The sequence below is a fragment of the Diceros bicornis genome, chromosome X (assembly GCF_020826845.1).
Source record: "Diceros bicornis minor isolate mBicDic1 chromosome X, mDicBic1.mat.cur, whole genome shotgun sequence".
Classification (NCBI taxonomy): Eukaryota; Metazoa; Chordata; class Mammalia; order Perissodactyla; family Rhinocerotidae; genus Diceros; species Diceros bicornis.
In genome coordinates, this window is record NC_080781.1 from 122,919,755 (window position 1) to 122,932,533 (window position 12,779).

A 12,779-nucleotide genomic window follows, 5' to 3' on the forward strand; every position below is an offset into this window, starting at 1 on the left:
ATTAACTTGCAATTTGGCTTCTAATAGGTCAAAGTCTTCTTGAAATCAGAGGGAATATTTGAGTTACTTAATAAATAAAATGAAGTTGTTACGGTTCACAGGGTTCTAAGGACAGTTGAAAGCAGCTAATTATGAGGTTCCAATCCAAGGTGCTGGCAGTCTGCCTTCCTGGATGGGGTGGAAGGATGACTATGTTAAACATATTCGCTGTTTGGTTGTAAATATAGATTCTGCTAAAGTGGTTTGAAAAGTGTTATGGAGTAGGTCCAGCATATTCCCTCTGATCTGTGTCCACCTGGCTCTAGAGGTAGGTCAAATGGGCAGGGACTGCTGGGTATTCTTTGAACAGTGTTAGTAACCCCCCACCTCCCTCAATAAACATTCCCCTGCAGTTTTCTTCCTCGTGCCAGAATGGCTCTGGTAGGGGACTGTTCATTGGTCTACACCGGTTGTAGCCTCCCAAGTCCTTTTTCGTGATACATTTGTCTTGGGGAAGGATAATATTTTGCAAGAATTAATCATGAACATCTTAGCAAGATTCCATAACGGACAGAAGAAATGGCATTTGTAAAAGGAGAAGGGGTGTTCTTTTTCATTGCTTTGCAATCTCACCCCTTGCAGTTGTCATTTTATTTCCTCTCCCTCATTTTCTACTCTAATCTAAACAAGAAACCACACTTAAGTAGACAATACCAATAGACTGAAAAAAGGAAGAGGAATACGGGAGCTACCGGGCAGAAAAAGAAATTAACTTTTAAAAAAAGTTGATGATAAATGATTCCCAGTGAAATGCCCAGTATAAAGAAATTGGGGAATGCCACCACCTCCTACAGAAACTTGGAGGAATTTCTGATGATGCTATTCAGAAGAACCCGCCCTCATTATTCCCTCCTGGAACATACCGTGTGCTGTGAGAGAAGCGAACCAGCCAACCAGTAGGGCTGCAATGGTTTTTATCAGCCCAAGTGGTTCATATTCTTGGAGGGGGAAACCCCTGCAGTGAAGCAGGGATTACATTGTGGGATAGTATCATTTCTTTGTTATCTGGAAGAGAATTCAGCCTACAACATGGGAGTCTATTGGCTTGTAGATGGCCGTCTTCTCCTTGTCTTTTCACACTGTCTTCCCTTTATGCATGTCTGTCTCCTTGTCCAAATTTCCCCTTTTTATACAGACACCAGACATGCTAGATTAGAGTAAAATGACCAGCAGAATGACAGAGATGCTTCAGAAAAAGTATTTACATTTATAAAGCTTTGATTGTGTGAGCAGTGGAGAAAAGAATGTAGAACTGTGATTGTTAATTTAGGTACAAACCTGGTTGATGACCTGCAGGACAACAAAATTGTAACTTTCTCAAATGGGCAGAAAAGGTAAAACGTTACTCCTTACTGTTTCTCTGCATGGTAACCTCTTGAATCTACATTGCTGAAAAAAGCCTCTGCTACCTCATCTATGATTGGGAAAAGTTAAATATCTCAATAGAGTCAGATAAAGGTGGGCTTATAGAACAACACTCAATCAACTCTCAATTTTAACTTGATTACCTCTGCAAAGACCTTATCTCCAAATAAGGTCATGTATGGGAGGTTTGGACTCCAACATCTTGTTTTGTGGGGGACATAATTTGTGGAAATTAATAAAAGAAACCTTAACTAAATTGGAGTTGGGAAGGCTTGTAGGGGGAGATCTCATGCCCTATCATGCATCATCAATTACACCAAACAGGAAGAGACTGATGTTTGCAACTTCCCAGGAAGTAAAATTACTTTATTACTGAAGGAAGATTTCTCTCCCCACCAGGAAACAGCCCAGCCAATGAGAAATGCCACAGCTCAGCCAGTGAGAAGCCGTTGCCGCCCTGAACTGTTACTTGCCCCCAATGGACTTCTGTTTAGAACAGTCCTTCCTTACTCTCCCCTTTTCTCTATAAAAGCAAGCTCCTTTCATTTGTTTTCTGGATTTGTCTATGGTTTGCCATAGTACGCACATCTCGAATTGCAATTCTTTTGGCTATTCTTGAATAAACTCATATTGAGAGTAAAATAACAGGCGAGTTTGCCTTTTAAGTTGACAACTTCAACCAATAACAGGTCCCATGTTCATATCAGTGTCTCATGAGAAAAACTAGCTGGCCTGTTCTGTCCATGCAGCTTGTTTATCTAGGTCCTATATGTCATTTCACTCTGAAATGGGTAGAAGATGTGAGGGAATTTACCTCTCTTTAACAAGGAAGAGGCTCTTGGATCCTTTCAGTGCAGCAGGTCTGTGGGAGGAGAGATAGAGATAGAGATAGAGATAGGGAGAGGGAGAAAGAAAATTAATCTTAGTGCAATTTAGACCTTTAACGCCTGTATTGATCCCCTGAGCGTGTACACAACTTTCTTTTTCTGGTGGATCTTGCACAGCTTTTCAGAAAACTTTTTAGATAAATCAGCATACTCACTCTGAAACCCTCTCCTCCTCATCAGAAGTGTCCCCTGGTAAGTAGGTCTGCATATTGGTCTTGAGACCTAGATAATTTTTGGAGTTACAAATTGTCCTAATAATTTCTTATACATTCCAAAATTTCTATGGGACATTATAATGTAGAGACACAAGAGAGTGCTAGCAACATAGATAAATGTTTTTACAGCAACATTTTGAAATTTGAAAAATTATTATATTGGTGGTGAATTACATTGGTGCATTCAGCTGTCTAATCTTTACCAGACTGTATGTCTTAGATGGTTAACGTAATAATACCTAATATTAGTATAATACTTTCACAATTCATTTGCCATCCACTTTAAATCTTCTCTGCAAAGCTTGGTTAGTTGACTGGTTCACTCATTTGTCAGTCAGTCATTAATTTATTAAGTACTTCCTGTGTCCCAGGCACTATATGATATTACACACATTTCTTAACCTTCCTAAGCCATTATTTCCTCACATGTAAAGTGGGTAAAATAATAATATTGGATTCCTTATGAGAAATCAATGAGCTAACAAATATATAGTCTGAGCATTCAATATATGGGACTTGCTGTAACTATAATAACAATAACTTTTATCATTTTTTTAGGGTATGATAATGACTTGGGGCTTGTATATGACACAATGGGAGCATAAGATAAAGAGCATTTAAATCTGTCCTAGATGATGCAGGGACCATCTTAATAGAGGAAGTAGTAAATGAGTTGAGACTTGATTCCAGCCTAAGAGAGCCACCACTATCCGAGGTTCAGAAGAATGAGAGAGCGTGGTTAGTATATAAAAGTCAGGGACAGGACATGGTAGGAGTTGAAATGGCACAGATAGAAGGCTACATCATTAAAAATCTTGTATGTCATGTTAAGGCATATATCAATTATCCTGTATTCACTGGGGAATAATGGAAATATATCGAATGGGGGACTGATGTGATTAGATTTGTGTTTTAATGTGTACTCTGGAGCTGACGTTCAAGACAGATTGTGGGAGGATGGGATGTGGGCCAAGTCCAGTATCAAGTATTTTGCAGGTGATAGTTATCGATGGCTTAAAGAAAAAGAGGATGGTAAGATAAAGGTGACATTCAGATTTGTTAGAACTTGGTGATTAGCTGGAAAGTGGAGGTTGGGGAGAGGTAGGGATCTGGGATGGGCCCAAGTTTCTGGCTTAGGCAATTGAGCCATTCTTGGATCTGACGTGGGCCAGGCCTTTTGATTCCTTTGCCTGGAATATTTCGTATTTCTTTATTGCTTTCCTGTAACTTTCACCAAACTAATTCCTATTCACTGGATCTGCTCATTTTATTCAGAAGTTCTTCCTGAACCACCAAGTCTATTTTAGTATTTCCTCTAATGGGCATCCCAGCGCTCCTCAAACTTTCATATAGCACCATGTTGAAATGGGATGAATCTCATTAAATTGTGGATATTCAACCCATTTTTTTTACAGATTTAAAAATCGACTTTAGACCAAGTTATAATTTACATGCAATAAAATCACCCATTTTAAGCATACACTTAAATACATGTTGAAATACGTACATACATATATACATATACATATATGTGTGTGTGTGTGTGTGTGAGTGTATGAGTGTGTTTTAATTGCCTCCTATTCACCTTGTTGGTGAGGGAGGGATTCCTGCCCTAGGGTTATGGGGATGGTTGAACACCTGACACTGGGCACACAAGAGCAACAGCAGTTTATTAGACACATATACTAATACCCAGGGGAGTAGGACACTGCACACCACACAGGGGCTTGCACTTGAGAATAGAGTGAGCAGGGGCTATGGGAGGCAGGCTTTGTAGTATCAAGAGGATGTGGTGCCCCTGGTTCCTGGGGGAGGTTGCAATTGGCTTGTTTGAACAATTCCTCGTGCTGGTGGGAAACTGAAACCCACTACTCAGGGATAAGCAAGAACTAACTATAGCTGGTCTCATTGATAAGAAGAGTTGTTTGGCTGGGGGACCCTATCTGTGGGAGCAGAGTGGGCAGGGGAACTTGTAGTTAGGGCATTTGAGGTCCTCCCAGTTTCCCCAGATGTCAAGGCAGCACATAATATTTGACCTTAATTTTAGGCCTTACACCACAGTATATGTATATACATATACATATATGTACACATGCATATATGTGTGTAAACACCACCACAATCAAGATATAGAACATTTCTATAACTCCAAAATGTTTTCTTGTGCCCCTTTGCAACCAGTCTCACGCCTAGTCCAAGCAATCTAGCACTACAGATTAGTTCTGCCTATTGTAGGACTTCATGTAAATGGAATTATACAGTATGTACTATTTTATGTCTGGCTTCCTTCACTTCAGCATACTGTTTTTATGTTCATCCATGCTATAGCATGTATCAGTAGTTCATTCCCTATTATTGCTAGGTGGTATTCCAATGTATAGATATACCATGTTTGTTCCATTTATTAATATGTTTGATGAAAATGTGGGTATTTTCTACTTTTAGGCTATTGCGAATAAAGCTACTATGAAAATAATTATGCAAGTCTTTAGTTGGGCATATGTTTTCATTTCTAAGGCAAATACCCAAGAGTGGAATTTCTAAGTTACATGTTTGGTGTATATTTAACCTTATAAGAAACTGCCGAACTGTTTTCCAAAATGGTTTTACAATTACACACTCCCACCAGCAATATATGAAAGTTCCAGGTCGTCCACATCCTCACCAACACTTGGTACTGTCATTATTGTAATATATTTTTAATTTATTATTTTTCATTTTAGACATTCTAGTGTGTGTGAATCTTATCTCATTGTAGTTTTGATTTTTATTTCCTTGATGAATAATAATGTTAAGCATATTTCTCATGTTCTTATTGTCCATTCATATATCTTCTCTTATGAAGTGTCTGTTCAAGTCACTGGACCATTTGTTAATTGTCATTTTTCTTCTTATTATGGAGCTATAGTGGTTCTTTATATATTCTGGATAACAATCATTTTTCAGATATATGTATTTCAAATGTTTTCTCTATATCTGTACCTTGCTTTTCAATGTTCTGAAAGTTATCTTTTGAAGTGTGACATTTTTAATAGTTTATACGATGTCCAAATTCTAATTTTTGTCTTTTATGATTTGAGGTGCTCCGAAAAGCAGATGCCAAGATAGAATTAGATATTCAAAAGGTTTATTGAAGGAAACACCTGTGGAGGATAAAGAAGAGGGAGAGAAGAAGGGACAGGTAATGGGAGCCTTCAGTCCACGATGCCAGTCTGACACCTGTAAAAGGAGAGAAAGAAGGAAGAGCCTCAGTCTGTAGCTCAAATCTGAAAAAATCTCCCTAGGGCAAATGGGAAACTCAGAGCAAAGATTGTCTGTTATTGGAGTCCTATGTCAGACAGGAATGGCCAGCTGTTGTACCCCTGTACTACTCAGTCATTGGCTAGTAGCAGCCTGAAGAGAGCATGACCTCAGTGCGAATACTACATTGGTGCAGCAGCTGGAAGGTGGCTGCTCACTATTATCCTCATAGAAAGTTGTCTTGAAGGGAGATCTGAGCAGCACACTTCCACGGCTTCCTCAGTGCACCCTTTGTGCAGCATAGATCTACTTCTCCATGTAGGTTAGGGAAGCAGCTCCTTCATGGTTCCCATGACCTCTCTTCCTGAGAGAAAAGTTAGAAGATGTAGATTAGTGTAATGAATTGCAGCCCCTGTCACTGTAATTTGTCTCCACCCACAATTGTGACTCATCCTTTTCCTCCTCCGCTATCCATTCTAAAATTTCATTATTTTCAGATATCACCTTGCAAGTCTTGGTGGCTTACCTGGTGGTAATGGCTTGAGTCCTTGGCAACCATATCCTTCTCAGCCCGAGGTTGCTGCAAATGTGCAGCAATTCCAGGGTAAAAATGAGCAAAGGAGTACCAGGGGGGCCCCTGTGAATTACCTGCGTTCAAGCCAATTGAAGTTTGTTTCTGTCTTTTTTTATGGCTGAATAATATTCCATTGTATGTATGTACTACATTTGCTTTATTCATTCACCCATCAATGGGCATTTAGGTTGTTTTCATGTCTTGGCTATTGTGAATAATATTGCAAGGAACATGGGAGTGCAGGTATCTCTTCAAGATCTTGATTTCCATTCCTTTGGATAAATACCCAGAAGTGGGAATGCTGGATCATATGGTAGTTCTGTTTTAAATTTTTTGAGGAACCTCCAGACTATTTTCGATAATGAATGTATCAATTTACATTCCCACCAACAGTGTACCAGGGTTCTCTTTTCTCCACATCCTTGCCAACACTTGTTATCTTTTTTTTTTTAATAACAGCCATCCTAACAGGTGTGAGGGGATATCTCATTGTGGCTTTGATTTGCATTTCCCTGATGATTAGTGATGTTAAACAATTTTTCATATACCTGTTAGCCATTTGCATGTCTTCTTTGGAGAAATGTCTATTTAGGTCCTTTCCTCATTTTTTTTTAATTCTTTTTTTTTTTTTGAGGAAGATCAGCCCTGAGCTAACATCCATGCTAATCCTCCTCTTTTTGCTGAGAAAGACCGGCTCTGAGCTAACATCTATTGCCAATCCTCCTCCTTTTGTTTCCCCAAAGCCCCACTAGATAGTTGTATGTCATAGCTGGACATCCTTCTAGTTGCTGCATGTGGGATGCGGCCTCAGCATCGCCGGAGAAGCGGTGCGTCGGTGGTCGCCCGGGATCCGAATCCAGGCCGCCAGTAGCAGAGCGCATGCACTTAACTGCTAAGCCACGGGGCCGGCCTTTTTCCTCATTTTTTTTATTGAGTTATTTGTTTTTTCACTATTGAGTTGTAGGACTTCCTTATATATTTTAGATATTAGCCCCTTATCAGATATATGATTTGCAAATATTTTCTCCCATTCTGTAGGTTGCCTTTTCATTTTGTTGATGGTTTCCTTTGCTGTGCAGAAGCTTTTTAGTTTCATGTAGTTTCACTTGTTTATTTTTGCGTTTGTAGCCTGTGCTTTTTTTTTGTTTTTGTGAGGAAGATCAGCCCTGAGCTAACATCCATGCCAATCCTCCTCTTTTTGCTGAGGAAGACTAGCCCTGAGCTACCATCCGTGCCCATTTTCCTCCACTTTATGTGGGACACCGCCACAGCATGGCCTGACAAGTGGTGCGTTGGTGCACGCCCAGGATCTGAATCTGCGTGGCCAGCAGTGGAGTGCACGTACTTAACCGCTACGCCACGGAGCCAGCCCCTGCTTTTGGTGTTATATCCAAAAAATCATTGCCAAGACCAAAGTCAAGGAGCTCTTTCTCTATGTTTTCTTCTAAGAGATCTTATCTCAAGTGTTCTAGTAGATTTCATGTTGTGTTCTTACCACAAAAAAATGATAATGAAGGAAGCAAGCGGAAACATTGGGAGGTGTTGGATATGTCTATGGCCTTGACAGTGGTTGTGGTTTCACAGGCGTATACTTATCCCCAAACTCACTGAGTTGTATACATTAAACATATAAAGCTTTTTACATATCAATCATACTTCAATAAAGTGGTTTAAAAAAAAAAGGAAAGAACAAAGAGCCCCCCTATGTGAGGATACAGCAAGAAAGTGGTCATCTTGCAAACAAGGAAGAGTGACCTCCCCAGACACTGAATCTGCCAGCACCTTGATCTTAGACTTCCCAGCCTCCAGATTTGTGAGAAATAAATGTTTATTGTTTAAGCCACCCAGTCTGTGCTATTTGTTATAGCAGCCTGAACTGACTAAGACAGGGAGTGACTGATAACAGATATGAGATTTATTTTTGAGGTGATGAAGGTGTTCTAAAATTAGATTATGGTGATGGTTGCACAACTCTGTAAATAGTCATTGACTTCCACACTTTAAATGGGTGAATTTTGCAGTATGCAAATTGTATCTCAATAAAGCTATTAAAAATAAAAATGACCCCACTCTTATTCAACATAGTACTCGAGGTTATGGCCAGAGCAATTAGGCAAGAAAAAGAAATAAAAGGTATCCAAATTGGCAAGGAAGGAGTGAAACTCTCGCTGTTTGCAGATGACATGATTCTATATCTAGAAAACTCTAAAGAATCCATCAGAAAACTATTAGAAATAATCAACAACTACAGCAAAGTTGCAGGGTACAAATTCAACATCCAAAAATCAGTTGCATTTCTATACTCTAATAACAAACTAACAGAAAGAGAACTCAAGAATACAATCCCATTTACAATTGAAACAAAAATAATAAAATATCTAGGAATAAATTTAACCAAGGAGGTAAAAGACCTATACAATTAAAACTATAAGACATTATTGAAAGAAATCGGTGATGACATAAAGAAAGGGAATGATGGTCCATGCACATGGATTGGAAGAATAAACATAGTTAAAATGTCCATAATACCTAAAGTAATCTACAGATTCAATGCAATCTCAATCAGAATCCCAGTGACATTCTTCACAGAAATAGAACAAAGAATCCTAAAATTCATATGGGGCAACAAAAGACCCCGAATAGCTAAAGCAATGTGAGAAAGAAAGAACAAAGCTGGAGATATCCCAACCCCTGACTTCAAAATATACTATAAAGCTATAGTAATCAAAATAGCATGGTACTGGCAGAAAAACAGACACATAGATCAATGGAACAAAATTGGAAGCCCAGAAATAAAACCACACATCTATGGACAGCTAATCTTTGACAAAGGAGTGAAGAACATACAATGGAGCAAGGAAAGTGTCTTCAATAAGTGGTGTTGGGAAAACTGGACAGCCACATGCAAAAGAATGAAAGTAGACTATTATCTTACACCATACACAAAAACTAACTCAAAATAGATTAAAGACTTGAAGGTAATACCTGAAACCATAAAACTCCTAGAAGAAAATATAGGCAGTACACTCTTTGACATCGGTCTTTGAAGCATCTTTTCAAATACCACGTCTACTCAGGCAAGGGAAACAAAAGAAAAAATAACAAATGGGACTATATCAGACTAAAGAGCTTCTGCAAGGCAAGGGAAACAAGGAACATAACAAAAAGATAACCCACGAACTGGGAGAAAATATTTACAAATCATATATCCGACAAGAGGTTAATCTCCAAAATATATAAAGAACTCATAAAACTCAACAACAAAAAAACAGACAACTCAATCAAAAAATGTGCAGAGGACATGAACAGACATTTTTCCAAAGAAAATATACAGATAGCCAACAGACAAATGAAAAGATGTTCAACATCACTAACCATTAGAGAAATGCAAATCAAAACTACAATGAGATATCACCTTACTTCTGTTAGAATGGCTATAATTACCAAGACAAAAAATAACAAATGTTGGACAGGATGTAGAGAAAAGGGAACACTCATACACTGCCTGTGGGAATGCAAACTGGTACAGCCTCTATGGAAAACAGTATGGAGATTTCTCAAAAAATTAAAAATAGAAATACCATACTACCCAGCTATCCACTACTGGGTATTTATCCAAAGAACTTGAAATCAACAATTCAAAGAGACTTATGCACCCTTATGTTCACTGCAGCATTATTCACAATAGCCAAGATGTGGAAGCAACCCAAGTGCCCAACAACTGACGAATGGATAAAGAAGATGTGGTATATATATACAATGGAATATACTCAGCCATAAAAAAAGACAAAATCATCCCATTCGCAACAACATGGATGGACCTTGAGGGTATTATGTTAAGTGAAATAAGCCAGACAGAGAAAGACAAACACTGTATGATTTCACTCATACGTGGAAGATAAACAAACATATGGACAAAGAAAACAGATTAGTGCTTACCAGAGGGGAAGAGGATTGGGGGGTGGGCATAAGGGGTAAAGGGGTACATATATATGGGGACTGACGATAACGTACAATGAAAATTTCACAGTTATAAACTATTATGACCTCAATAAAATAAAAAAAATAAAAACGACCCCAGAAGAGACAGCGTATTGGTTAAGAGTACAGGGCTTCTGGTGTCTTCAATGTGAGTCCCAGCTCTGCTACTTTTTAGCTATAGGACCTCGTGCAAACTAGTTGCCTGTGCTAAGCCTTAGTTTCTTCAACTATAAACGGTGCTTACCTCATGGGGGATGTTGAGGATTAAACAAGAACATCTGAGTGAGGTTCCTGGGACATAGGGAATACTCAAAAATCTCCAGCCATTTTGTTATAATAAAGGCCTTCATCTCTAATCCAAGGACATCCTTTAAATGGAATAAAGTGAGCCTTATGAAAAGTGAAAAAAAATACTGTAGAGTTAAGAAGTTAATTTGTAGAAATATGGTAAAAAGCAAGATTTTTCTGGACAACAGCCTAGTTTGTACATAAATTAACAATCTTTTTACTGCATGCTTTCCCCCACAATCTTTAAATGATTTTTTGAACTAGATCTGTCATTCTTCTGGTTTCCTGAATAACGAGCTAAACAAAACTTTGATAGGTGTTCATCAACAAGCTGCGTGAGAATTAGGATGTTAACAGTCTGAGAGTAGTATTTTCAAACCACTTATTACACAAGTTCTCCCTATCAGGATTGCCCTGGAACCCAAGATCTCAGAACACTAAAACACTCAAATGCCACTTTGTCCCCTCTGTGCCTATATTGCCTATATTAAATTTTTTGTCCATGTTTCTCACAAAATTTGTGTAATGTTATCTTAATTATAGACTTCAGTTCAATACTGGTCCCAACCACCAAAAAAAAAAAAAAAAAAAAACCCGAAAAACAAAACGAGGTTAAAACCAAAACAGGTTAATTGCATTTTCTCTCTCATGCCTATTATATTCCTCTTCTTTTTTCAGTCTTTATGTTTCTCCCTCCTTTGGTGTTCACTTCTGAGGTGGGGCTTCATATTGAGGGACAGAATAAATCACTGAGAAGGAAGTGAGGGAAAAAGTCAAGAATAACAATTGTAATGAATGAGATAGCACAGTAATTGCTATGGACTGAAGGTTTTTGTTCCTCTCCCCAAACCCATATGTTGAAGCCCTAATCCCCAATGCGACGGTATTTAGAGGTAGGGCATTTGGGGAGGTAATTAGGTTTAGATGAGCCACCAAGATGGGATTAGTGCCTTTATAAGAAGAGGAAGAGAGGAGAGCTCTCTCTCTCTCTCACCATGATGTGAGGATACAGTGAGAAGGCAGCTGTTTGCAAACCAGGAAGTGAGCCCTCACAAAACACCTAATGTACCCACACCATGAGCATGGACTTCCCAGCCTCCAGAACTGTGAGAAATAAATGTTTTATTGTTTAAGCCTATGGTATTTTGTTATAGCAGCCTGAACTGACTGTGACACTAATGAAAAAGAACCTCCCTTCTCCCCTTACAAATACCATTTCTTCCTTCTGTCTCTTTATGGAATCTTGCAAAAATTGTTCATGGTTAATTCTTACAAATTATTCACCCTCCCCTAGACATTTCTATCACAAAAAAAGGACTTGGGATGATATAACTAATGTAGACGAAGGAACAATCCCTACCAGAGCCATTCTGGCAGGAGGAAGAAAACTGCAGGGGTATTTTTGTTGAGGGAGTTACTGACATTGTTCAAAGAATACCCAGTAGTCCCTGTCCCTTCTCCCTAACTATAGAGCCAAGCGGACACCGATCGGAGGGAATATGCTGGATTCCATAAAGTAAACTGCTTCCAAACACTTTTCAAACAACTTTAGCAGAATCTATATTTAAAACCAGAGAATATGCTTAACATAGTCATCCTTCCAACTCCCCCAGGAAGACCGACTGCCAGCACCTTGAATTGGAACCTCATAATTAGCTTGCTGTCAATTATTTTCAGAATGCTGTGGATCATAAAAACTTCATTTCACTAAGCAATTCAAATATTTCCTCTGACTTCAAGACTTTGACCTATTTATTACATGCCAAATTGCAAGTTAAGGTGGCCTTACTATTTGCAGGAACAAAAAAATAATCAAGACATAACACAGGTAATGTACCCCAGCTCCATGTGTAGTCCTGTGAACCACAACACGTGAATGGCAAAAGCTTACCTGTTCAAACAAAGAAAGAGATGGATAGAGCAAAAAAGTGACAAAACACACTGGTGTGGTTTATTCCTCTATCCCATGTTCTGGAAAATCACCAAAATTTAGAAATGAAACAAAAAGTTGACTGTACAACCTTTAAACATCACACCAGAGAATTGTCTATAAGCCCACCTGTGGATCATCTGAGTCAGGATATTTAACTTTGTTGACCAACAATTGGTGACGGAGCGCAGGCTATTTACAGTGCTATAGATATGAGAATATTAACTGCAGGTAAACAAATATTAACTGCAGATAAATAT

The 12,779-nt window shown here is 38.6% G+C and overlaps 1 long non-coding RNA gene across 1 annotated transcript; it reads right to left on the bottom strand.

The window, feature by feature from the left end:
• Positions 1-5,616: 5,616 nt before the first annotated feature.
• LOC131401458 (uncharacterized) lies at positions 5,617-11,183 on the bottom strand. The gene is made up of 2 exons (XR_009217683.1): positions 10,546-11,183; positions 5,617-6,110 (listed from the first exon to the last, which is right to left on the bottom strand). It is a non-coding gene; the product is annotated as an uncharacterized LOC131401458 (long non-coding RNA).
• Positions 11,184-12,779: the final 1,596 nt, after the last annotated feature.